The sequence below is a fragment of the Leuciscus leuciscus genome (genome assembly GCF_965113295.1).
Source record: "Leuciscus leuciscus genome assembly, chromosome: 12".
NCBI lineage: Eukaryota > Metazoa > Chordata > Actinopteri > Cypriniformes > Leuciscidae > Leuciscus > Leuciscus leuciscus.
Genome location: NC_138736.1, coordinates 38234575 through 38246778, shown reverse-complemented (window position 1 = coordinate 38246778; position 12204 = coordinate 38234575). Strand labels below are relative to the sequence as shown.

Genomic DNA, 12204 nt, shown 5'->3' with positions numbered 1-12204 from the left:
GGTTCCACATTGCCATGAATATAATTTATAGGGCGTTCGTACAGTATGTGCCATCACATATTGTTCTGCAAACAGTTATTTTGATTAGTAAGGGTTCATTTTGTGTGTTGAGTGTGTGGTAATGTTAACTTGTACTGCGTGTGTACATTTGATTAGCTTGGCTGCTGGTTGATTGCAATCATTGAGCATTAAATGCAAAAGTCTGACGTCTGTATTTGCATATCTTTCCAACACTCAACTGTCTTTCCTTTCACTTCATTCCGACAAGGTTAAACCTTGGCCTAAGTAATTTTTTAGCAAATATACATCTATCATCTTGCACTACAAATTCTGTCCAATCAAATTACTCTCTGAAAATGCCTCTAACTAGCAATTAGAAGGAGCAAATCATGGTTCATTACTGTGACATACAAATGGAGGTCAGGTCAGGTCAGTTGCAAGTACACAAGGACTGTATGATTCCCAGGTTTTTTTAGTAACTAGAGAAATGTCATGTAGATTTTCAGATGCAAAACTACTGTATTTTATCAATAAAATCACAGGGGATCACTGACAACTGTGTGATGTTTCCGTATGTGTTTGTGTGGTTGAGAGAGCACAATAAAGAAAGCATGATTTCCATAGATAACAAATGGTAATTTAGTAGGGAAAACAAGGAAAGTCATGTTTGTTTGCTTTGTCAATGTCTTGACATTGGTTCTTTTGCTGTTGTAGGAAGTTATATGGGATATAGTCCTAAAACAACTACTGTGCATTTACTGAAAAATAAATGCACACCATAGAACATTCATAAACTATTCAGAATCAAGAATTTAACAGCCCAGTGGTGTAATCAGTTTTAACAAATGTAATCAAACGTTTAACCAGGACCTCATATCAGTGGTCAACAGACCATTTGAGAAGATGACCCAACCAAAAACATTCAAGAGATTGTGATTTTAATCAAATTAGCAGCCCTAATTTATATATTTTTATTTATTTGAAGGCATCAAGTCCATGAGGAGGAGAAATGTAAAGCTTTAAAAACACTCAACGTCTTCTACCAAGCTGGCACATCTAAGAATGGCAATCCTGATTATTACATTGCCCACAGGTATGAACTTTACTTTTGAGTCACGCTAACTTCTATTTCTGATATCATATGTGTGATAACATTCCTGCGAATGTCTGTCATTAATATTAATCAAACATTCAACTAAAAAAAAAGAGAATCATTCTCTGCTCTTGACTGAATAATTTCTGTATAGCTTTAATAATAATCAATGTATATTTAATTCTTACAGTGATGAATATGCAGTTTTTAATATTACATTTGATTAGTTTATTCAATTTCTGTAGTAGTCTTCTGTAAAAGCCATAGCTGAAATATGTATACTTACATCCTATTATTTGTAAGTTTCTTGTAGTAAATTTCTATGTAGTTTCTTTCTTCTTACTTTAGTACTGATTGTTTAATTGTCTTCAATAAGCTTTGGGAACTTTTTACTTATATTAGTTAGTCTATATTAGCTTTTGCCTTAATAAAATTACTCAAATGCCCACCCCTATATGGCACATACAAACCCTTTTTCAATTATTTACCTATATGTAAATGCCCATCCTTAACCATTCTGCTGGTGGAAGGTCGTTTAGGAAAGACATCAAAGTCATCAAAAGTGTTGTTCTTTATTCTTAATATGAAGTCTTCATATGATCATACATTTCTTTTCTATATTTTAATAACATGCAGATAATTATCAAAGCAGTAAGTATCTGGAAAACAATCAGTAATCTGACACAGTTTGACATTCATTTCTAAAAGACATCTGCATCCCAGAAAGCAAAGTGCATCCCATCCCGTAGGTTTAGCCGTGTGACAGTCACAGTCTGAGGGAGTTGATGATCAGATGAGCTGGAAGAGTTTGAGAAGCGCAGTGGAGGTGAGCGTGTAGATCAGAAGTCCAGACAGCCCCACCATCCCCACCAGTGAAGGAGTTGCCGCAGTGTTGTTGGGGGCCTTGGTTGTGCTGGTTGTGTTGGTTGTGCTGTTTGTGTCGGCGGCATTGGTAAGACCATAGCTTGCAATCATTACAGCCACTAGCAGTAGTAGTACTTCAGTTCTGGAAGCCATATTCAGGTCACTATTTAGATGAGGCAAACAATGAAATAAAAGAATAATATTCAACCTTAAAAAAAAAATCATACTATTTATTAATATTTTCTTACTAAGACACATCCCAAAATTTCCTGCATCTAATATGATCGCCTATAAAACATAAACTGTATACAGGTGAAACTCGAAAAATTAGAATATCGTGCAAAAGTTCATTTATTTCAGTAATTTAACTTAAAAGGTGAAACTAATATATTATATAGACTCATTACATGCAAAGTGAGATATTTCAAGCCTTTATTTGTTATAATTTTGATGATTATGGCTTAAAGTTTATGAAAACCCCAAATTCAAAATCTCAGAAATGTTTTAAATGTTCATAAGCTGTAAGCCATAATCATTAAAATTATAACAAATAAAGGCTTGAAATATCTCACTTTGCATGTAATTTTCTATATAATATATTAGTTTCACCTTTTAAGTTGAATTACTGAAATAAATGAATTGAAAAATATAGAATTTTTCGAGTTTCACATGTATATAAAATAGTCATATTTACCGTTTGCCACGGATGATTGTTCTCTGTGTCTGTCGATCCTCTTGAAGGTTGTTAATGTGAATGCCAGAGTTGAGCTTAGGCTTTTATTTGAATATTACACCCTCGCTAGAGGCGGAGATGTGCTATTACTGCAGGATGGAAGGGAATGCATTTATTATGATTTCTTTGGTCAGTCTCTTCCTCTTAGGGATAGTCCACCCCAAAATGAAAAATCGGTTATCATTTACTTCCACAGCAGAAAGTAAGTCATAGAGAAAAAGGTTCCTACTTGAATCTGGAGTTATTGAAGTTTCAGAAACAGCAGTGTAGTTTTTATTTACAGCGGGGAGAACAAGTATTTGATACACTGCCGATTTTGCAGGTTTTCCCACTTACAAAGCATGTTGAAGTCTGTCAATTTTATCATAGGTACACTTCAACTGTGAGTGAGGGAATCTAAAACGAAAATCCAGAAAATCACATTGTATGATTTTGAAGTAATTAATTTGCATTTTATTGCATGACATAAGTATTTGATACATCAGAAAAGCAGAACTTAATTTTTGGTACAGAAACCTTTGTTTGCAATTACAGAGATCATACGTTTCCTGTAGTTCTTGACCAGGTTTGCACACACTGCAGCAGGGATTTTGGCCCACTCCTCCATACAGACCCTCTCCAGATCCTTCAGGTTTCGGGGCTGTCGCTGAGCAATACGGACTTTCAGCTCCCTTCAAAGATTTTCTATTGGGTTCAGGTCTGGAGACTGGCTAGGCCACTCCAGGACCTTGAGATGCTTCTTACGGAGCCACTCCTTAGTTGCCCTGGCTGTGTGTTTCGGGTCGTTGTCATGCTGGAAAACCCAGCCACAACCCATCTTCAATGCTCTTACTGAGGGAAGGAGGTTGTTGGCCAAGATCTCGCGATACATGGCCCTATCCATCCTCCCCTCAATACGGTGCAGTCGTCCTGTGCCCTTTGCAGAAAAGCATCCCCAAAGAATGATGTTTCCACCTCCATACTTCACGGTTGGGATGGTTTTCTTCTTCCTCCAAACACGGCGAGTGGAGTTTAGACCAAAAAGCTCTATTTTTGTCTCATCAGACCACATGACCTTCTCCCATTCCCTCCTCTGGATCATCCAGATGGTCATTGGCAAACTTCAGACGGGCCTGGACATACGCTGGCTTGAGCAGGGGGACCTTGCGTGCGCTGCAGGATTTTAATCCATGACGGCGTAGTGTGTTACTAATGGTTTTCTTTGAGACTGTGGTCCCAGCTCTCTTCAGGTCATTGGCCAGGTCCTGCCGTGTAGTTCTGGGCTGATCCCTCACCTTCCTCATGATCACTGATGCCCCACGAGGTGAGATCTTGCATGGTGCCCCAGACCGAGGGAGATTGACCATCATCTTGAACTTCTTCCATTTTCTAATAATTGCACCAACAGTTGTTGCCTTCTCACCAAGCTGCTTGCCTATTGTCCGGTAGCCCATCCCAGCCTTGTGCAGGTCTACAATTTTATCCCTGATGTCCTTACACAGCTCTCTGGTCTTGGCCATTGTGGAGAGGTTGGAGTCTGTTTGATTGAGTGTGTGGACAGGTGTCTTTTATACAGGTAACGAGTTCAAACAGGTGCAGTTAATACAGGTAATGAGTGGAGAACAGGTGGGCTTCTTAAAGAAAAACTAACAGGTCTGTGAGAGCCGGAATTATTACTGGTTGGTAGGTGATCAAATACTTATGTCATGCAATAAAATGCAAATTATTTCAAACCTCTACATGCTTTGTAAGTAGGAAAACCTGCAAAATCGGCAGTGTATCAAATACTTGTTCTCCACACTGTATATATTTAAACAATAGGACCTGATGTGAAGAAATGGCAGTCTTTCACATCAGTTTGGTTTTTCAACCAGCAATATAATACATAATGCATTTATTTTCTAGATATTCAGGGAAGTCTTTGACTTTGAGCAGGTGTAAAGTTTTACATAAGCTGGAAGAGGTTCTTTCTGTCCTTATTAGGTATTGGTTAATCCTACTGTAGGTTGGCTAATCTGGACTATATGCCAAAGTGAAACTTGCAGGTAGGAAGAAAGTTTGCATATCATACCTGTAACATTTTTGAAGGTCAACACACAGCATTTTATTGTTCTTTGGTTGTTCATTAATTCTGTTAAAACAACAGTGGGCATCTCTCTGAATGTTACAATGTAGCTATTTACTTGGATAATTTGTAACAATGGTGCTCATGAAATCTGTTACATGGTCAATAATCTTAATCTTAATCTGAATCTGAACAGATTAAGATTAAGACAAAGAAAAGTGCTTTTGTCCTTTGAATAAGCCAAAGGAGATGGTGGGAAGGAAAAATCCCAGAGTAGAGGAGGAAGAACCAAGACTCGGGTGGGAAGGCCCTGCATATTTAAACAAACTGATGAGAAAACATTTAAGGCCGTTTCTCAATATGCATTCTTGTCTGTACTTGTGTTCTTGTGGACTTGTGAAACGTCATCAGTCGCTGCCCAAGTACTGTCCCAATACACAAGTTTGCATTTTGGCAAGAACGGTTAAAAATCCCGGAAGTGTTCTTGACACGCCCATTTTACTGAGGATGCATCGGTTGGTAACTTGGGTGCTTCTCAATATCCCTCCTCGTCTCCTCTCTCCTCCGTCCTCCATCCTATGACCCGGAAACCGATCGAACTCAGCCATCTTGAAGGACATCTCAATTCTCTAATTGCACCGCGAGGAGGCGTGGATCGAGGAGTGAGGAGGCTTTCTGAGGAGTTATGAGCGAGGATACACAGGTGTATCCTTTGCGGAAGAGTTTTATTGACTAAAACATGACGCACGTATAAATTCTCCTCCCCCATCACATCGGTCACAATAATTTTAATTTATACTTTACCTTTGCAGTTTATACAAACCACACATCTTACATATTCCAACAGGACATCTTGCTTTATTATTATTTATTATGAATTTCTTAAATAACCAAACTTTAACAACATAAGGGCAGATCCTTTGAGCGCAGTTGATGACGCTGTGTGTGGAGTGACGCTCGAGTGATCAAGTATTCCAATGAATAAATAAGCTTTCCTTCAATTCCTCCGTCCTCGCTTCTTTTCCTTGCAGCCTTCCCTCGCATCCTACAGGGGGTGGAGCTGAGACGCGAGGAAAGGAAACGAGGATGCACAAATAAGAATTGAGAAGCACCCCTTCTGTGAACCTGACGGCAGAAATATCCCAGTATTCATTTCGGCATTCGAGGAAGGAGAGGCAGGTCAATACAGTAAGTCGTTTTTCTACAATTTCGTACACTATTTCATCACTAAATTCACTTCTGAGAACATTTGATGCGAGAAATCAACTGTATAGATTTCAAATATTGGCATTTTGACACAAATTTATGGCGAATCGAAAATGTGCTCAAACATTTTCGGAAGTGAGAATCTCCATAAGCGTTGCTTTATTGTTATGAATATACATTACATTGTAGTGTAAATTTGTAGAGTAATCCCTTGAGCTGAGGGTAGGATTGGGCGATAAAGCCTGGCTGTTATCATCAATAATTCTCGTTATGTTTGGGTACTGCAGACACCGTCTGTGCGGGGGTATTATTGCGCAATACCAGCAAGAACACATCATCTCAAACTGTCAGCAGCGTTCTGTGTGCTCGTCACCTTGTGAGTTCATTCTTCCAAGAACAACTAGCAAGAGCATTCTCCCCAAGAACACAAGTCCGTTCTGTAATGATTAGATCTATTATGTGATGAGTACTGATTGATTCCAGCAGATGGCAGTAATGTGCTGTGATGATGTGCATTTACTAGAGGAAGAGTTGTTGTAATGGAGATATGCTTGTGTTCCACATGGAATAAAGTACCAGCTATTCCTCTTATCTTTATTTGTTGTTTCTTGAACAATACATGGTACCAGGAGTGGGGTCAGAAAGGCGCAATGGATGCCATTAAACCACCGGGGTCGTTGAAGTTGTGTGGAAATGTTGGCGCAAATTGGAGGACTTTCAAACAGCAGTTCGAGTTGTATGTTGTCGCTATTGGACAAGGAGCTGCTGTGGATGAAAGAAAGATTGCCCTATTACTTACCATTGCTGGAGCTGATGCCGTGGAGGTCTATAACACCTTTAATTTTGAGGAAGAGGCAGACAAGAAGAAACTGGATAAGGTATTGGAAAAATGTAATGCTCATTTTTTGTCAAGAAGGAACGAGACATATGAACGATATTATGAATGCGAGTGCAGCATGAAGGAGAGGCTTTTGATTACTTTCTGACAGATCTCAAGATAAAGGCAAAGACTTGTAATTTTAATGAATTGAGAGATTCAATGATTCGTGATCAGATTGTGTTTGGAATCTATGAGAAAAAAACTGAGAGAAAGATTGTTGCGAGAATCAGAACTCACCTTGGATTATGCTGTCAAATTGTGCCAATCAAGTGAAGTAGCGAGACAGCAAGTGAAGCAGTTTGATGGGGATAATTCGTCAGCGACGTCATTTCAGAGCGCAGCAGTAGACGCCATTCAGAGACAAGAAAAGAGGTAACTCAAGAAGTTTCAGAGATAATGACAATAAAACATTCTCTTGCAAGCGTTGTGGGACCAAACATAAGTTCAGACAGTGTCCAGCTTTCGGTAAAAGATGTTCGAAGTGTAATGGCCCGAACGACTTTGCAAAAATGTGTTTTTCGAAAGACATGAAGAGGGAAAATAAAGTGCATGTAGTGGAGGAGGCAGATGACAGTGACTCTTTGAGTGACTCATTTTATGTGAACATGGTTTCCGAAGAGAATACACATCAGGATGCTGCAACATGTGTATCCAGTGAGGATTCGGTGAAGTCTTCGAAGTGGATTGTTCCTCTTGTGGGACCATAGTGCCTTTTAAATTAGATACGGGTGCAAAAGTTAATTTAATTAACATCAGAGATGTGAAAGCATTGAAAGAAAAACCTCTAATTAAAAAACGTACAGTTCCCCTCAAAGCCTATAATGGACAACCAATTGAAACACGAGGAGTATGTAGATTAAAGATACAAGTAAAAGGAAAGATGAAAAGTTTGATGTTTGTTGTAGTTCCCGATGGCCATGAATCTCTTTTAGGAGATAAAGCTTGTGAAGACCTTCATTTGGTTAAAAGAGTGTATCAAGTCAACAGGGAAACTGTCGTATTACAGACTGTCTGTGACCATGTAACTGACATTGTCAAACAATTTCCAGATGTTTTTGAAGGTCAAGGCACATTGCCATTTACCTATAAAATACAACTGAAAGATGATGCTACACCAGTCATACATGCTCCTCGGCGGGTCCCTGCCGAGGAGTCCTACAACGGATTGAACAACCTACAGATTGAGTAAACTCCATAACCTGTGTGAAGAAGCCTAATGGTGACTTAAGAGTGTGCTGAGACCCTAAAGACCTCAATGATAGCATCAAAAGAGAACATTACCAGATACCCACCCGTGAAGAGATCATTAGTGAAATGTCGGGTGCTACGTTTTTTTTTAGTAAATTAGATGCATCTCAAGGGATTTAAAGCTCAATCAGAAAAAGTGTCAATTTGGAGTCACAGAGATCAAATTTTTAGGTGACAAGCTGTCTGCAAAAGGTGTGGAGCCACACCCAGCAAAAGTGCAAGCCCTCCTTGATATGCCTCCACCTAGTGACAAGAAGGGAATTCTGCGGGCCTTGGGAATGGTGAATTTCCTAGGAAAATTTCTGCCAAATCTGTCAGCCAAAACTACCCATATGAGAAAGTTGTTACAAAATGATCAAGAGTTTGTATGGGCTTCAGTACATGATCAAGAATGGAAGAGGTTAAAGGAGATTCTTACTACTGAACCTGTCCTTGTTTTTTTTATCACACACAGCCAACTAAGATCTCTACAGACGCCTCTCAGGATGGATTGGGGGCGGTGCTTCTTCAGGCCATTGGGGATTCTTGGAGACCTGTGGCCTATGCTTCTCGATCTATGACAGAGACTGAAAGACGCTATTCTCAAATAGAAAAAGAGACCTTGGGTTTAGTATGGCTGTGATAAATTCCATGGATATGTTTATGGATTATCTACTTTTACAGTAGAGACGGATCATAAACCATTAATATCTATCATTCAAAAGAACCTAAATGATATGTCACCTTGAATTCAACGCATGATGATGAAATTACAAAGATATGATCTGAATCTAGTATATACACATGGAAAGTATATCATTGTGGCTGATGCACTGTCTCGAGCACCATTAGCTTCGGAGGAGATCAGCAATATGGACGAAGTTGAGAGACATGTGAGTATGGTGTTTTCATCTCTACCAGTTTCAGATGAGATGTTAAGACTGATTGCGGAGGAAACTGCAAAGGACGCTGAACTGCAGAGGGTTATTGCACATCTTTGTCATGGATGGATCAAAGGCAAATGTCCACAGTACTTTCCATTAAGGGCAGAACTGAGTGTGGTTGAGGGCATGCTGTTGACAAAAAAACAGAATTGTCATTCCAGTGTCAATGCACCAAGACATGCTTCGTCGAATTCATGAGGGACATCTTGGTATTGAAAAATGCAAGAGAAGAGCTAGACAAGCTGTATTTTGGCCGGGAATTAATGTGCACATTGAGAAATACATCAGTCAGTGTGACGTCTGTCTGAGTCATCATTATAAACTGGCTAAAGAACCTATGATGATAGCTGCTCATCCTACTGAACCGTGGCAAAAAGTAGGGACTGATCTTTTCCAGTTGAATGGTAAGGATTATTTGGTGGTTATCGATTATTATTCCAATTATCCTGAAGTTGAACAGCTCCGTCATACAACATCGAATGACATGATTCAGTGATGAAATGCATTTTTGCAAGGCATGGAATTCCTCATATTGTGCAAAGTGACAATGGTCCTCAGTATAATAGTCGTGAATTCAGGCTGTTTGCAGAACAGTATGGCTTTAAGCATACTACTTCAAGCCCCCTTTATCCAAAGGCAAATGGTAAAGCAGAAAAAGGGGTACAAATTGTAAAAAGACTTTTGAAAAAAGCCGCGGCAAGCAATTCTGATGAAAATCTGTCTACTGAGTTACCGTTCTTCTTCACTCAGTTGTGGATTATCTCCTGGTGAGTTATTGATGAATCGTAAACTGCGTGACACACTACAAAAATTATCCCTGAAAACAGAAAACCACAGTTTGTCATTGAAAGAGATGCAACATCTTAAAGAGAAGCAGAAAGAATACTATGACAAGGGAGCTCGGCAACTGAAACCTCTTTCTGAACGAGATGTAGTTCGAGTTGAGGAGCCTACTGGATGGAGAAGGAAAGCTACAGTCCTAAAAGAGGTAAATCCAAGATCATATCTTGTTCAAACAGAAGATGGGCAGACCTTACGGAGAAATCGACAGAGTCTGCTTAAGACAGCAGAGAAATGTCCTTTGTCCTGTCTCCAGAAATGCAGTCTTGTGAAATGCCCTCTGTCGATCTGCAATGTCCTGAAATGCTATCTTCAGATATGCTTTACTCTGCAGGCCAAATTCCTGAACTTGATTTATCTGTACCAAAGTCTAATCGAGTTCGAAAACCACCTGTTTGAATGGACTTAAAAAAAAAAGAAAAAAAAAGGATTGATTAACTGATTGCTGATTTTTTACAGTTAGGCTGGTGTGAATTGTTAGTAATTATGTGATGCTAAAATGTGGAATTGTAAAAAAAAAAAAGAAAAAAAAAGAAAAGAAAAGAGATGTAATGATTAGATCTATTATGTGATGAGTACTGATTGATTCCAGCAGATGGCAGTAATGTGTTGTATAAGATGATGTGCATTTGCTAGAGGAAGAGTTGATGTAATGGAGATATGCTTGTGTTCAGGGGGGGCACTGTTTCATATTATTTTGAAGCTCCCCGGGCGCCGCCATTGATTAGCAGACCATCACCTGCTGTTAGCAATCCATTGACTCCCATTCATTTTGGCGTCACTTTGACAGCGAATAACTTTACATCTGAGGCGTGTAAAAGACTCTATTTGTCCATTATTTATTTCTAAAGAAACACGAAAATGTATGAAAGGCTCCATTACCTTGTATCTTACGTTATGGCCCCGTAGAAGCAGTTTTTGTAAAAATAGGCTAACGATTGCGTCATAACCACGCGAGTCTCTGTCGCACAGTAGAGAGATTACCGTATGGACAGGAGGAGAAGCTCGCGGGCAATCGGGGGGACGTGGAGGCAAAATGACAAAATAATTAATCAGAATACCTAGCAAAAGTTTCTCCTGCTCCTAGTTCATGGACATCTCCTACTCACGATCTCCATCTCTGCAAGTTTCGGAAGGGAATGATTCAGATTTCTCTCGGCACAGCTACTAGAAGACAGACGGGTTGCTCACGTCACATCTACGTCGTCAAGCTCAGTTTGAGTCTGCGCAGTACGCTCGACCATCAGGAAGTGAGAGCTTCTAATTGACTTCACTTGTCTCCGTTGAATCCAATGGGGTCGCTGTGTCCAGTTTATATACTGTCTATGCTTGTGTTCCACATGGAATAAAGTACCAGCTATTCCTCTTATCTATATTTGTTGTTTCTTGAACAATACACATTCATTGCATTCTTGGTTTTGAGAAACACCCTTAGACTGGTTTCAACCTACTGTTTTCCGCTCAGCACCAGCTTTGTGTTTTTTCCTCCTCGTTTGTTGTTGTAAGCATAAGGAAACCTATACATGTATACAAACGTTTAAACGTTTAAAATTCATCAGTTCTAATAAGAGATGCACCAATATGAATTTTTTTATTGCTTATGATGCGTTCACTAACTTTCACTAAGTTTATGATCCGTTCCGCCCACTGATAAAATAGCTAGCGCTATTCACCATGGAAATGGCAAGCAACATTAATGAGGATGACATCGTTGCTAACATATTATTCACCCCGTTTTCAAGATTAACTTTTAAAGAAAAGCTGCAGTCAATCGGCAAAGGAATACCAACACCAGAGCTTAATCTTCTGCAGAAAGCCAAAGCTTTTTAAAGCATTTCAACCACAGCAATTAAGTGATACCCCTGGATGACAACATCAGTCAAGATCAGTTGATTAAATATACAATGTTCCAATGTTGAGAAAATACTAATTAAAAATTAAATGATTTCTGTAAATCCAGTGACAATTTCTGTAAATCCACACTGATGAAGGCAAAGAGCCGAAACGTTTGTTAACTTTATCTCCTGTTACAATAAAATATTTTAAGAGTTCAGACCTATTTAGCATTTTTGTAAATCCAGTGATCAAATGCTGTGGGTCTCAGTTTTCAGTGATAGTCACATGACTAGTGGCTGGTCTATGTGTGTAATTCCACAAACCTGGAAGATCTTCTGAACGTACAGTATATAAGCAGAAGGCTTTAGAAAATTAGAAAATGAAAAATATAACAAAGAAGTAGAATTAATGAATTATGAATACTTTACTGCCATTGTGAGGATAACATGTAATCATGTAATCAATAGAAAAGTAATTGGAAGGTCTAATTAGAAAACTTATGGAAGGTTGTTTAGGAAAGACATCAAAGTCATCAAA

At 39.0% G+C, this 12204-nt stretch overlaps 2 long non-coding RNA genes across 2 annotated transcripts; one reads left to right on the top strand and one right to left on the bottom strand.

Moving 5' to 3' along the window:
* Window positions 1-1646: 1646 nt before the first annotated feature.
* On the bottom strand, window positions 1647-2863 carry LOC309510619. The gene is made up of 2 exons (XR_014210403.1): window positions 2652-2863; window positions 1647-2120 (listed from the first exon to the last, which is right to left on the bottom strand). It is a non-coding gene; the product is annotated as an uncharacterized lncRNA (long non-coding RNA).
* A 200-nt stretch (window positions 2864-3063) lies between these two features.
* LOC309510621 lies at window positions 3064-12195 on the top strand. Its single transcript, XR_014210405.1, has 2 exons — window positions 3064-5253; window positions 5881-12195. It is a non-coding gene; the product is annotated as an uncharacterized lncRNA (long non-coding RNA).
* Window positions 12196-12204: the final 9 nt, after the last annotated feature.